General features: G+C 34.6%; 1 protein-coding gene across 2 annotated transcripts in view; it reads right to left on the bottom strand.

Moving 5' to 3' along the window:
- Positions 1-15003, bottom strand: part of LOC145248304 (uncharacterized) — a 936478-nt gene that overhangs the window by 829970 nt on the left and 91505 nt on the right. The gene's annotated exons all lie outside the window — the stretch shown is intronic.

Genomic DNA, 15003 nt, shown 5'->3' with positions numbered 1-15003 from the left:
AGCCGTTCTTAACATGGGGAAGTTAGGGTGTTTATAATATGCTGGGGCGAGTCGTAAAATTAACGAAGTTGCTATCTATTATTTATTGCAAAAATTGCTTGAAATTTATTTATTTGACAAAAAAATTAAATTTTGGTACTCCTTGGGCGTTGAGTTCCATGGCGACCAGTAAAAAAAAAATAATAGTCGCTCCCTTAGTCTCCCACCTCACCCCGCGCGTAACATATTTTATTTACTGACGTTGCCGTAACTAAATGATTATCTGTCACATTTACAAACATTTATTTATTTATTTATTTATTTATTTATTTTGAAAAAAGTTTTACTTTTTATGAATATTAAAAGAAAAATGGGTACTCATGCAGAGAGTGATCCATGCTGAAATAATAACGTTATTATTTAAAAAGTTATTCTTAACATGGGGGGGGGGCGTGTTTTGTACCTATTCTGTACTTTAACCTTGCAATTGATTAAAAAAAAAAAAACACGATTTAAAAAATAGCGCAGATCACTCTCTGCATTAGCACCGAAAAATGTTACTAAACATTTATTAATAATTTCTCACTTTTTACAAACATTTGATTTTAAATTTCTTTTTAAATGACGACTTTTATCGACTTTTTTTTAAAATATCCCCCCCCCCATGGTGTTTATTCCGAAATCCGTTGTTAACATGGAGAGGTTGGGGGTGTTTATTCTGAAAGCCGTTCTTAACATTTGTGGAGGTGGATCTAATGTAAAAAATAAATAAATAAATTAATTAAAAAAAAAAACTAAATCATTTACTAATAACTTCTTACTTTTACAAATATTTTTTAATTTACATGCGCAGATGAACAAATTGTTGAATAGTACGAAAACAAAACATTTAGGTCCACCTCCACAATTTTCTTTTTTAAATGACGACTTTTATTGATAAATAAATTTACTTCTCCGCAACTTTTATTGATAAATAAATCTACTTCTCTGCCACGAGCACTGAACCCCTCCTTTTTTTTTTTAATAGTATTTTCGGGTGGGTATGCTGACAACAAATATCAGTTAAATTTTGCAAATAGCCCCCCCCCTCCAAAAGTGGTGTTTATTCCGGAAGTTGTTCTTAATATGAGGAGGTTGGGGAGGGGGGTGATTATAAGGTGGACCTAATCTAAAAAAAAAAAAAAAGTTGTTTATGCGCACATAAGCAACTATTTTTTTATTAACTTTTTTTTTTAATTTTTAATTTAAAAATTAGTAAATTTCAATGAATAGAATAATAAATCATTTATCATTAATATGTGTTTTTGGTTTTGTGTTGAATGAAACTTTTTTTTTTCATTACAACAATAATGAACCAATTTAAATCTTCTGGCATGCGTTTAAGGGTTACGAAATTATCAATAAATCGTTTAGTTACTAAGCCAACGTCAGTAAATAAAAAAAATGTTACATGCGCATGCATTAGCCTTGACTGGGAGGGGGGGGCTAAGGGAGCGACCATTAAATAATTATGCTGGTCGCCATGGAACTCAACGCCCAAGGAGTACCTAAAGTGGCACTTATGCACTTATGTTACCGTGCTATTTTTTAAAATAGTATTTTCCTGTTAAATTCAAATTTTACAATATGTTTTTCTTTTATTAATTTGTTAAGTGAAAGTACAGATAACCCGGTCGGTTTCTAATGTGAGGAAAATCTAGCCCCCCCCCCAAAAAAAAGGGGTACTCTGGATAATAACAAAACATTAAAATTGCCTCAGTCTCGAAAGATTTCTTCTCTACTGAATGAGGAAAAAAACGGTGAAGTGTAGTTCATCTTCTGTTTCTCTCCCCCTCTCTCAATATCTCTCTCTATCCATCTCTCCCTTTCTCTCTCTCAATCTATCTTTCTCTCTATATCACCCTCTCCATCTCTCTTTGAGCCCCTTTCTCTCTCTAACTCCCTCTATCTCTCTCCTTTCCTCTGTTTCATCCCTCTCTGTTTCTAACACTCCACCTCTCTCTCTGTTTATCTATCAATCCCTTTATCTCTCTATCTCCTTCTCTTTCTCTATTTTCCTCTCACTGTCTCTTTTCTATCTATATATCTTCCTCTCTATCTGTCCATTTCTAATCCCTCATCCTATTTTAGTCTCCTAAATTAATTACAGTGAATAAGGCATTGTCAAAACATGGATAAATCCTATTTTAGTCACCTAATTTACTGACTGTGAGAATAGAAGTTATTTGGAAATTACTGCTACCTTGAACAGCACCAGAAGTAACTGGTAAAACCTTTCTAATTAAATTGATTTTGGCAGCCATTTGGTAACAAAATGGCATAGCCTTAGCCCTTGCTGCATGAGGAATACCTGCGACCTTGCTGCCAAGTAGAAGAATTATTTATTCTACTTTAAAACATTCAACTTTTCAAAAATCTCATCTTCGACATCTCCAAAACATCCAATATGGGGAAAAATATTGCAGAAATGCAAACTTATTGTTTAGGATGAATGCACAATGGTACGCAAAAAATCACTTGAGGCTCTTGGTCGATCCTTGCAAGATTTGCGTGGCAATGTCAGACCATTTGGGAATGCAGTAATATTGCTTGCAGGAGATTTCAGACAAATGTTACCTGTTATTCTTCAATCAACACCAGCAGATGAAATAAATGCTTGCCTCAAATACTCTACTTTTTTGTTCCATGTGAAGACATTAAACTTAACTAAAAATATGCATGTACAGTTGCAGACTGTTCGATCCGCACAAAAACTTTTGCATCACTTGTGGGAAATTGGGTACGAAAAAGTGCCAGCTGATCAGAGTTAAGGGCAAAATTCTTTGACTTTTAACTTCTGTAATTTCTGTAATTTTATTTCATCAAAAGAATAGTTAGTTTAAAAGGTTTTTGCAGATATTCAAAATATAAGAATTCCATTTGACTGAGTGAATGAGCTATTCTTGCAGGTCAATACAAAGATGCCCATGAACTTAACGCTATAATTAAATGTAAAATTCCAAGTGAGGTAGTCAAATACAAATCCATCGACACTGTTGTGAAAGCAGATAAAGTGGTTAATTATCCAACAGTTATATTTGCCAGGGATGCCACCGCATGTATTGTAACTGAAATTTGGTGTACTAATTATCATGTTGTGAAATATAAACCAATCCAAGCTTTGCAATGGCACATAGCTTGCAGTAAAAAAAAAAAATAACAAACAATATCATAGAAACAGCAATCTTAACAGGACCTTTCACAGATGAATATATCTTCATTCCATGCATTCCTATGATTCCACCGGATACATCATTACACTTTAGCAAATTGCACTTTTCAATTTTATTGTCATTTGCAATAACCATCAACAAAGCACAGGGAACAATCTTTACAATTGTGGGCCTTACAGTTACACACTGACTGTTTTTTCACATGGACAATTCATGTTACATATTCAAGAGTCACCAAACCGGAAAATCTCTATATCAGCTAAGAAAATGGAACAACAAAAACTGTGTACCCATGCAAAATGGAAATTTAAACCTATAAGAAACATGCTTTTTCTCATTTTGGAACTTTTTCCATTGCGCCAATTTGAGCCACAGCAACGCGTGGCAGGGTACAGCTAGTATATATATATATATATATATATATATATATATATATATATATATATCATAATATTTTGTAGGTTTCCGGCTACTTTTTGGTTGCATTTGAACGATTAGAGACTAAAGTTAATTTCCTAAAGGAAAAAAATATTTGTACACGTCAAAAAAAAGTTATGAAAATGTTTTCACAACGAGCTAACCAAATCAGCTAAATTTTGAAGTTAAAGAAATTCATTGTAAAAATCCTTTAAAAGGTTAATATTACTTTTCTGGGTCTATTTCAAAGATAATTAGTAAAGTAAAGTCCTAAGATATTGAATTAAATAAAAAAAAACGCCTTGTTTGTACAAAATACAGCTTAATTAGCCCTCAAAAAGTAAGTAATTATGCCGTTCGGCTAAACGCAACCGATAACAGGTTGTAAACACAAATATACACGAATATACCGAAGGCCAAAATTTCAGCGAATCAAAACGCTGTTTCAAAATAAAGTCATGATAGTAAAAGGACGTAGGGGTTTCAGATTTCTTCCCCTCCCCCCAGACGGTCATCCATACATCACTATTCTGAACGTTTGTATCAATTTTTAACATTTTTTTATTTAATTATGTTCCTGTTTTTAAATCAATTTTCTTTTATTATTGTTCAAGATTATATAAAAATTATGTTACGCCGAAAGTTTCATGTTCTTGCGAGCAAGGAAATTATTAAAATCTTGCATATAAAAAATATGCGAAATCTGTAATTAAAAAAAAAAATAGAAATATTTTTGCTATTATAATTTTTTTGTGTGAAAATATTAAATAAACAATGCTTATTGCAGTGGTAATATCGGTAGTTCGAGAAATTCATTTTTCTTCGAGTTATATCGAATTCATTAATACGGACCTGTGCAAGCCTTTTTAGTCTCGCACAAAAACATGCGTTCACATCTCAAGCTATATTTCTTGTCATATACATACACACGTAGATATATTCACGTTCACGTACATACACACACGCGTTCACGTACACACATGTACGCACACGTACGCACGCACGTTAGCACACATGGGCAACGTCACTTCCCCTTTGAAAGGAAATCCACACATGCGCAAAAGACCACAGGAAACAATTATAAAAGTAAGAGACAAGCTGTTTCCTACCCTTTTCCGACTTGCCTTCCGAGCCGAGTGGTCAGCGGATCAGCCGTCTCCCTTGCAGCGCATGCGCACCCACGTGCCTCACGCCACCTGCTACTATGTGGGGCAAAAGCTAACAGACAGTACGTACGCTTCCTCTTTTCATGAACTGGATTGACTTTCTCACTCTTTTTCCCCCTTTTGCTTTGGTCAATTAACCAGACAACTCGTATCTACAACTTGTGCCTGAGAACACCCCCGCGTAGCTGACTGCTAACATGGCGCGCAGCTTAAATGATGTCAACTCTCTCTCTCTCTCTCTCTCTCTCTCTCTCTCTCTCTCTCTCTCTCTCTCTCTCTCTCTCTCTACATGCCGGACTACCATTTCTCGGTTCTCTACTCCATTTCCTTTTCTTGCCACGCGCGAACAAACGTTGGTGACCCGAACGTGAGATGAACAGGCATTTCCTTTTCTTTCTATACCACCAGTCCCGCAACAAACGATGGTGACACCCGAACGCGGACATGAACACGTGTTGCACCTAAAACATCATTCTTCAACAGAAAATAAACGACACGTTTATTTTATCCAGCAATTGAGTTTTTGTTTCCTTCATTCCATTCGTTTCATTATTTTCTTTTGTAGCGAGTTAGGATATTTATATCCTGGTCCACAACAGACCTTAGGGCTTTTTTCGTAATGTTCCTGTAAAAATTATTTTTATTTTTTTATTATTACAAATTATGATGCTTTATTTATATAAAAAAGCAACAATAAATTATTGCATTTTTTATTTACTACTGAAAATCATAACTTTAGTAAAGGTATTTATTGTTTAAATGAAATAATACATTTCCACCAAAATTTAAATAAAAATAATTAGTTCATTATATTCGGCGATCATTATTTGATAAATACTGAAAATTTCATTAAAATTGGTTAATTCCCTGATTTCTGGCGAATTTTTAAGTAAAGGGAGGGGTCAATATGTTTATACATTTTGAGCATCGGCATTCATTTTGCCCGTACCTAATATATATATATATATATATATATATATATATATATATATAACTACTTCATTTATTCACATAAATTTAATATACGAAAGTATAGATTTATGCGTAAACTTTAAGTATTTACTTCAAAAGTGCTCAATACGTAGGTAGAGCTAGTTAGTAATTTATAAAATATATATGGCGATTAAGCTACACTGAATATTCTGCGTTTCATCCAACTATAAGCCTGACGAATCCTATAGTTGGATGAAACGCAGAATATTCAGTGTAGCTTAATCGCCATATATATTTTATAAATTACTATATATATATATATATATATATATATATATAATATAAAGCTGAATGTGTGTGTGTGTGTGTGGTCACGAATAGGCTCCTATATGGTTGACTATTTAAAAAAACTGATTACATATAATGATGGAAAATGTATCGAGACACAGGAATGGGTATGTTTGATCTGGCATAACGGTGGTTCATTAAAATTGTAGGGTCTGCGTTCGCGCCTGGTCCACAAAGTATGGAAATAAAAAATTTAAAAATTAAAAAAAACGTTTACAAGTGTTTTTGATATAGATGTACATAAGAATACTTTGATAAGTATGTTTTAACTTAAATAGGGATGGTATAATAAAATTGTGGGGTCTGCGTTCGCACCTGGCCTCCATGGAATGGAAATAGGCACAAACTTTAATAAAGACTTTTCATATCTATCTGCGTACGTATACTTTGATAATTATGTTTCAGTTTGAAGAAATATGGTATAATAAAATTATGGGGTGTTCGTTCGCACCTGACCTCCATAGAATGGAAATATGTCACAAAGTTTAATAAGGTTTTTTAATATAGAGCCACAGAATATTGTGATAAGCGTTTCAGTGTGAACAGGTATGGTATAATAAATTATGGGGTTTATCTATTTTATTTTTACTTTCATCATATTTTGCTTTGGTTTTGATACCACCAAATTCGAAGCTATCTCTTTACAACCCGTCCTTTTCATAAGCTATCATACTTTCATAAATCAGAGTCCATTTTTTGTAGGCTGTTTTTGAACCCAGTCAACGACAGGTACTTTTGCTAGTATATATATATATATATATAGAGAGAGAGAGAGAGAGAGAGAGAGGGAGAGAGAGAGAGAGAGAGAGAGAGATGGGTGGGAGATGAAATCAATCATTTTAAATCGATATTAGTTCCTATAGACAAATGTAAAATTTAATTAATTAATGTAAAATGCAGCATTGTATGTAGTATTATGATTTTGGAAAATAACTGAAAATGGAGAAGGGGAAATGAAAAGGGGGACAACTCTCGGGTCAGATGTAATATTAACGATTTCTGCAGATGCCATGGAGTCATGGCGATGATAGCGTGTCATAATTATAATCATATACAAATATTTCGAAGCAAAAAGGTCATCATTAAATTCATTGATTACTGATGAGCTTTTACCTATAAATCGATTGTCTTTCAAACAATTTATTCCTAAAGGCATAAGCTTGTCATTGTCTTTGGAAATTTTAGATATATACTCGCATTTCGATGGGGATTGGGGTGTTGGTCAGTCTATTCGTAAGTATAAATAAGGCTTAAATTTGAAATAGCATTTTCTTGGTCTGTAACGCTTAAACCTGAAGTAGCCTTTTCGAATAAGGCTTAAAATTGAAATAGCCTTTCTGCAAGATTAAAATTTGAAATTGAACTTTCATTTGTCTACAAGGTTTGAATTAATTTGAAGCAGCATTTTCTTTGGTCTGCAATGAATAAATATGAAAAAGTAGTCCAAATAATTTCAATAATAAATATTAGCAATACTCATCTAAAAAATTGTTGAAACATTATTACGTTTATTCACAGAAACCATTATCAGCAATCGCTCACTGGCAATAAAAAGTGGTGGTGGTGGCAGTAGTAGTAGTAGTAGTAGTAGTAGTAGTCATCATCATCTTCATCATCAGTAGCAGTAGTTATTTATGTCTTCTAACGAACATTAACATCAAAATACAATGCTACTAAATCTTATGTTTAGAATCCTTATTCCAATCTTGATCTGAATTTATTAAATGATTTTGATTCTCGATTGTGATCAAAATTTGAATAAGGATTACAGACATAAGGTTTAGTATCGTTATATTTTTATTTTAATACTAACAAAGTTAGTGGGCGTTGCCTGGGGTCATAAAGAACACAATAAGTGTTTATTTATAAATGAAACAATCGGATAATATGGTAAATATTATCTTAAATTTTTCAGAAAGGCTTCCACCTCTTTCTCATGATACTAAGGGAAAGTAATTAAAGATCATATTTAGACCCCACCCCTGCGCCTAGCAGCTGTGCTCCAAAATTGATAATGATCGATCAATTAATTTTAGTGTAAATTTTATTCAAACAAATATAAAACATTTAATGCTGAAATTTTACCGTGGCTTTATTTAAGATCGCATTCAATTGTATGACGACGGATCGTGCTGAAATAATAACGTTATGATTTAGGAGGGGGGGGGGCTTTGTTAACTAATTTCAAAATAGACTAATGGCTAGCGTCCAAAAAACGTAAATTACTAAAAAAATAAAAATACATTTAAAAATCACAATAAAATTGTGTAAGAAAGACAAAAAGAAGAAAACAAAACAGAAATGAATCGATAATTAAAAAATAGGTGAAGAAGAAGAAAAAGAAGAAGAAGAAGAAAAAGAAGAAGGAATGTTATCGCATTGTCAGACGTATGCTCAACAATATGCACACAAACACACGCATGCACAAACTATAATAAGAACCATCAATAAAGGGAAATACGCACAGTGAGAGAGAGAGAGAGGGGAGAGCAACTTCTTTACACAAAGTGTTGAATCCGTAGAATAATAGGGAATAGCAGTCTGATAGCTACAAAGCCACTATTAGAGTGATTTGTATTGTATGCACGCACACACACATACACAGACACGACTTTAATGACCTATGCAATAAATGATCTTGATGCTGAGCGAAATATGTCTCTTAGTGACGCCATATTTTATATTTTAGTAACCATTTGTTTATAAACTGATGAACTGGATTCTGGAATATAAGAATTTTCAGAGAGCAGCCAATCAGAATGGATGGATATTGGCGAGGGAGCCTTTATTATTTGTGAATTTGGAAAGATTGTTAGGTCTATGTATGTATAAGCCAGTTACGGTCGGTGTAATCACAGCATCTGTTGAACGTGTAGAATTCATCCTGGTGACAACTGGTAGCAATGGTAGGACTAAATATTTAGAGAGAAAAATAGGGACTCCTTCCTCTAAAGATGTTGCGATTGTGATAGTATTGTTCGTAGGATGCAATGTAGTATTTTATTAGCACGACTGAATATGTTTAAAATGGTGTTCAAAAGCTACATAAGATAGTGGCTATTAGCCTAGATGTATTGAATTCGTATGTGGCATCTGTTGTTGCAAACCTACAATACTTTGGGCCAGAGGGGAATTTCTGCAGTCATTTTATTATATATGAAGATAACATAAGGGAAAATAAAAGTGGTCCAAAACTGTTCTGATCGGGAAATTAGTTTTACCCATTCTGGGGTGGGTATGTTTCTAGTATGTTATATAATCGTCAGAATTATCTGATAAAAATGTTGGTTTCACAAAATTACAAAAATTTCTGCAATATTTGATTTTGAATTACTCGCCAGACTCTTGATGCTCACTTCCGGAAAAAATCAGCCAATGCACTAAATAGACCACACACACACACACACATGCATACACACATGCATACGCACACACGCACACACATGTATGCATACACACACATATATACACACATATACATACACACACATACACATACGGTCCTGGATATGACCTTAAACTATATCCAGTGGTAAGGCCCCAGCTTGCGGGCTTTGGGGAGTGTGGAGCCACCCTTTAATTGCCATTTCTCCCAGGTCCACTCTGACCCAGAGTGGTAGTACGTGTTAGGGTCCCAAATAGAAACCGACTTGAAAACAACAAATATATTCTATCAAAATTTTTTTTTTTTTCAAAATCTTTGGATTCAGCATTAAATAACCTGAAAAGGGTTGATATGCCATAAAGCAAAAACAACCAACCAACCAACCAACATACACATGTACATACACATACACACACATACATGCATACACACACATGCACACATATATGCACACAAACGCACACACATGTACATACACATACACACACATACAGACACACACACACGCACACAAGCACACACGCATGCACACACAAACACACACACACGCACACAACTATCATTTCTGGATGATTCATAACTAATATGAATGTGAAATAAATCAGATTTTTTACTTATTCAATTACATATTATAAATATTCTGTTCTTTTTTTCCTTTCAATTTTATTAAATATTTTTTTTGCCTTCCAGAGAAACCTGGTTCATTGCCAAACACTAAATGGAACATTACAATCACTAAGAGAACTAGCGTTAAGACATCAAACATTCATATTGTAAAAAAATATGTAAAAGAAAGAAGAAAAAAAGTAATCCAAAAGAAATCGATCTACCTTTGAATGTTCATGTTTATGATTGTTATAACGTTGACCCTTGACCCTTGACCTACGTCGTGTTACCATCTAGATTTTATCAGTAGGGCTTTGACAACAGCATATTCTTTTCATTGTTTTGACTTTTGAGTATATATCCGTTGATATCTTATACGTTTTTATGTAGACTGATGTGGTTCTCAATTGATTAACTGTGTCGGATATATACTCGAGAGTGAGAAAAATGAAAAGAATATGCTGTTGTCACAGCCCTATTTATCAGTTAAGTACAAAAGCTTTTTGCCAATTTATAAAAAGGGTGATTTTAAAACAATTGTAAGTTATTTTATGCATATTAAACTTATTACCATGACTAAGTTATAAACTTTTTTTTTTTCAAAGAATAAAAGCAGCATTCACATTGGTACCTCTTCTATCATTGCATGTGGTCAGTTTAGTATACTAGTAAACCATATAGGAGTCTAATGCCGGGTATAAGCAATAAAAAATCAGGTCGGTGTAAAAGTTTTGGCGAATTTATAAAAAGGGTAATTTTAAAACGATTGTAATTTATTTTATGCATATTGTTATTATTATTAAACATTTCATCATGATTAATTTATAACGTTTTTTTTTTTTCAGATTATTAAAAGATTATTCATATTTTTCTGTAATATTTTTGCGCATTTGACCCCAAAACGACCTTCTTATAATCAACAGAAAGGGAATCATCTTCCATCATGATAATGCTCATCCTCACAGACCACTACTGACCAAAGATATCCTATGAAAATTTGATTGAAACATCTTCTACTAATCAAAGATCTCCTAAGAGAATTTGATTGGGAAATCTTGCCCCATCCTGCAGATTCTCTTAATTTAGTTCCCTCGGACTATCATTTATTTCGAGGATTACAAAACCATTTAGATGGCCTTTGGTTAATATCACAAGAGGCAATTGAACATTAGTTAGAATTATATTTCACACCAAAACCTGTTTTTACAAGTGATGCATTTATAAGCTTATTGACAAATGGAATCGAGTTATATAAAGCAAAGATCGTTATGTTCACCCGAAAAAGGAGATTTAGGGAGGGTGCCTGCTAGCACCCCTAATAATTTAATTAATTGTCTTACACAAAAGCACAAAGCAAATTAAAAAAAAAAACTTTTTAAAACAAAACAACGAAAGAATTTATTTGAGCAGCAGAAAGTTAAAAGTTGGTCTGTGTCCAGTCGAGTAACAAGGAATAAATAGTTCTTTGGATTTGTCGGTCAGAAAGCCATTCCTTGTGTTGACCCAAGTTGGCAGCAGTTATTTTCCATGAAAATCGTCGATGCTGGAATGTCGAGTGGATAGGGGCGGGAGAGAAAAAGAGGTTTAGTTTCACTGCGGTTCGGGTTCTCTCTGCTCACTGACTGTGTTTTCCAAAAAAAAAGGGCTAAAGAAGTTTGTTAGGGGACAGATGAATCAATATATCCTGGCAGCTGATTGGTCAGTGTGTGGCCGAATCACTCAGCAAGGGCCAGGAAGAGTTGATTCGCAAGAGAAAATAGGTAATTTGTGACTGCTACAGAGACATCAACCATCAGGATAATATTCGTTTTAACACAGCACTACTGACCAAAGATTTCTTAGAATTTGAGAAATCTTGTCCCATCCTGCATATTCTCCTTCAAGAATTAAAACAACATTTTGATAGTCTTAAGTTAACATCATGAGTGGAGATTGAACATGAAAACCTAAAGAATTTTATAAGTTCATTGACAGATAGAATACAGGTAATGACAATTGCTTCATCTTAACAGATGCTAGCCATCTCAATGCTCACAACCATCCTCACCGCAGTTGCTGGATGAATGATCAACAATACCCAAACCACATCTGGGGGCCGAAGGTGACTTTTCAGTCCAGCAGTTGTTGCAGACAAGGTTGAATGTTGAAACTTGTTTCACTTCTGCCTCCGCTTTCCTGCTCTCTCTGCTCACAACATGTGGGTTTTTTTTTTTTGTGGTTAATGTAGACAGCTTTCAAGAGGAGCATCCGATCGCAAGCCTCACATTTTCAACTTTTCCATGCATTAGATAAAACTAACACATTGCCTTTCCTCGAGTTTCTCTTGAGCTCAGCATGATCGATTCTTTCCCTTTCAAAAAACTTCAGATCCACTTCTAACTAGCCTTCTCTATTCGTGTAACCCCCACAGAGCAGTTCAGGTGCATAGGCTCGTGGTTGAGATGCACCTGTAGCCGATACCTGTGGCGTCACCCATGTTTTCATCTAGTGGTCGAATTCGTCTTCATCGTCGTCGGTCACTCTTCGGTTCTGCTTTCAAATCAGCTTCCAAACGTCACCTGGGCTATCAGAGAAATATATTGCATTCACAACGGCGTTTCCAATTAAAGAAAAGAAAGTCAAAACTTAATTTGTTTTTCTTAACATAGAATTGATTATTGTCTTCGACTTTACAAATAATAGTTACACACTGGCCTAGTCATGCAACTTAGGGAGCTGGCAGTTTTCTTTCCTTTACTAAGTTCTCTGTTCTTCATCTACCATCAGTCCACGGGAAGGGATCAGCTGCCAGAGCGAAAAGAAGACACCAATTAGCCAAGTGTCTTGTTTTTATCAAATCAGTCGTTCCTCCTTCCAACTTTTTGGAGTTATTCTTTTTTTTTCTTTTCCTCTCCCTCTCTTCTTTTATCCTATTAATTTGTACTCCCTTTCCTTTTTCTTCTTTTGAATTTCCTCCCTCTCTCTGTTTCCCTAATTTCTACTCCTCCTCTCGACTTTATCTCTACCAATTTTTAACCCTCATTGCACTGAGATGTTAACTTTTTTCTTTTTTTTTTTTACACGGTGGTCACCACTTATCAAGGCCCGGAAGCCACTCAGGGATAAGAGTTATTGCAAGTACAGTACGTTAGTGTAGAGATTTACTGAAGTGCTTACTTAAGAGGGCGGTTCATTAGGAATTTGTTAACGTTGGACTTGAAGACATCCAGGTTGTAGTCAGGTGGGAAGCAGGCAGACGGAACAGAGTTATCATCAAACTAGGAGTTATTAGTAACCCCAGGTCGAACAATGCCTGGCGGCGACCCTCACCCCAAGCTGTCAGCTAAGACGTCCGGGCCTCTTTCATATCGCTCAACAGAGGGTTTAAAAACAACCTTTTCATTGTTAACAGATATATAACAGCAATGAGATAAAACAATTATCATTTGTATTTTTTCTTTCTGACAAAATCCCATAGACATTTCTGTTTAAACAACATCAAACCATCATCATCATCATCATTAGAATTCAGCCGGCATCGCTCGGTCCCCATTGGGTCACATTCGGGCCACAGTTTTCCAGTTCTGAACAGAAATCTTGAAGGCTTTAAGATTGTCTTTTATGCAATACTTGAAGCGTTTCTTTGGACCATGCTGAGGATATTTCCCAGTCTTAAGCTCACCATAAAACAACTGCTTAGGCAGCTTTGCATCTTCCCTGTAAACATGACCTGCCCAGCACAATTGGAATCAAGTTATGGAGAGCAAAGGCCATCATTGTTATTAATAAAGATTTTCAAAACACTGTTTTCCATTTTCATGACAGAATTTTAAATCGAAGAAAATTATAGTGAGTGCGAAAATGATTACTTCAGAAAATTGCACGTTTTGTAATGTCCAATTACTTAATGATAGAAAAACGAAAATAGCGATGTGCAGCTGATTATTAACATTATTCATAGCGCAAAGCTCACATACAAGCTCCACATTTTCAATTCACTCAATAACAGGCATATTGGTCACATAATTGCTAAACTTCAGAACCAGTTGAACATCAAAAATGTTTTCTTCCATCAACAAAAGATAATATACTACCGAAATAGCTTGTAGTTTTCTTCAACAGTGAACAACTGTATTTTTTTTTTCATCTTTGACCTACTGTGTTGACTCAAATAAATAATCTGTCATGCCTTAATGCAGTACATATGCATGGCTCGCCTTTTTAAAACGAACTCCCCCATTTCTCAAGTGATTTGCCTTTATGCTGCCCAGGATCATCTAATTTGCATACGAACAGTGAGAATTCACTTTAATTTTATGTGACTATGTAACAGAGTGCTGACGCAGGTATGACAGCAGCAGCAGTTGCATGCAAATGACCAGATCGTATATGAGGTGTCACAGCAAGGAAGAAGGAAAGAAAAAGCTTATAAAAAAAAGAAAAATGTGGCTGAGAAGGGCAGAGAGAGATGTGTTACACATGTTGCCAAGAGCGACAGGGAAAGACACATCGTAAACATGGCCGGACAAAGACAGAGCACCATGTGTTTGACATGGCAGAGTCTTATTAAGAACACTGGAGTATGAAAAGACTTGAACAAAAGACAAGGCATTATTCTGGAAAGTACCTGTAAATAAATGTACGTTGTTTCACTGAAAAATAGAATCAGTCGAATTCTTTCCTTGTCTTTGTGTCCTTGCGACTGTTTGCATACAACGTGTGGGTCTCGACTGTTGACATGAACGACTATGTTGCAGCAAGTGCTAAGTAAAGTATAAACAGTTTTGTAAATGAAAAATTGAGAAAACGAAACGAAATTTTACATCTACGATTATATGAGCATATAAAACATATTTTCAATCATGAAAATGTTCATTTATACAAACTTGTGTTCCATGTAGAAAATTGAGAGGATAATCACATGTCAATATGTTCAGAGTTTGAATAATATGCACATATAAGTAATATGCTTATCTAA

Source organism: Euprymna scolopes, chromosome 26 (assembly GCF_053919585.1).
Source record: "Euprymna scolopes isolate OS-2025 chromosome 26, ASM5391958v1, whole genome shotgun sequence".
NCBI classification, from domain to species: Eukaryota; Metazoa; Mollusca; class Cephalopoda; order Sepiida; family Sepiolidae; genus Euprymna; species Euprymna scolopes.
The sequence above is the reverse complement of the archived record's forward strand: the minus strand, read 5'-3'. Positions and strand labels throughout refer to the sequence as shown.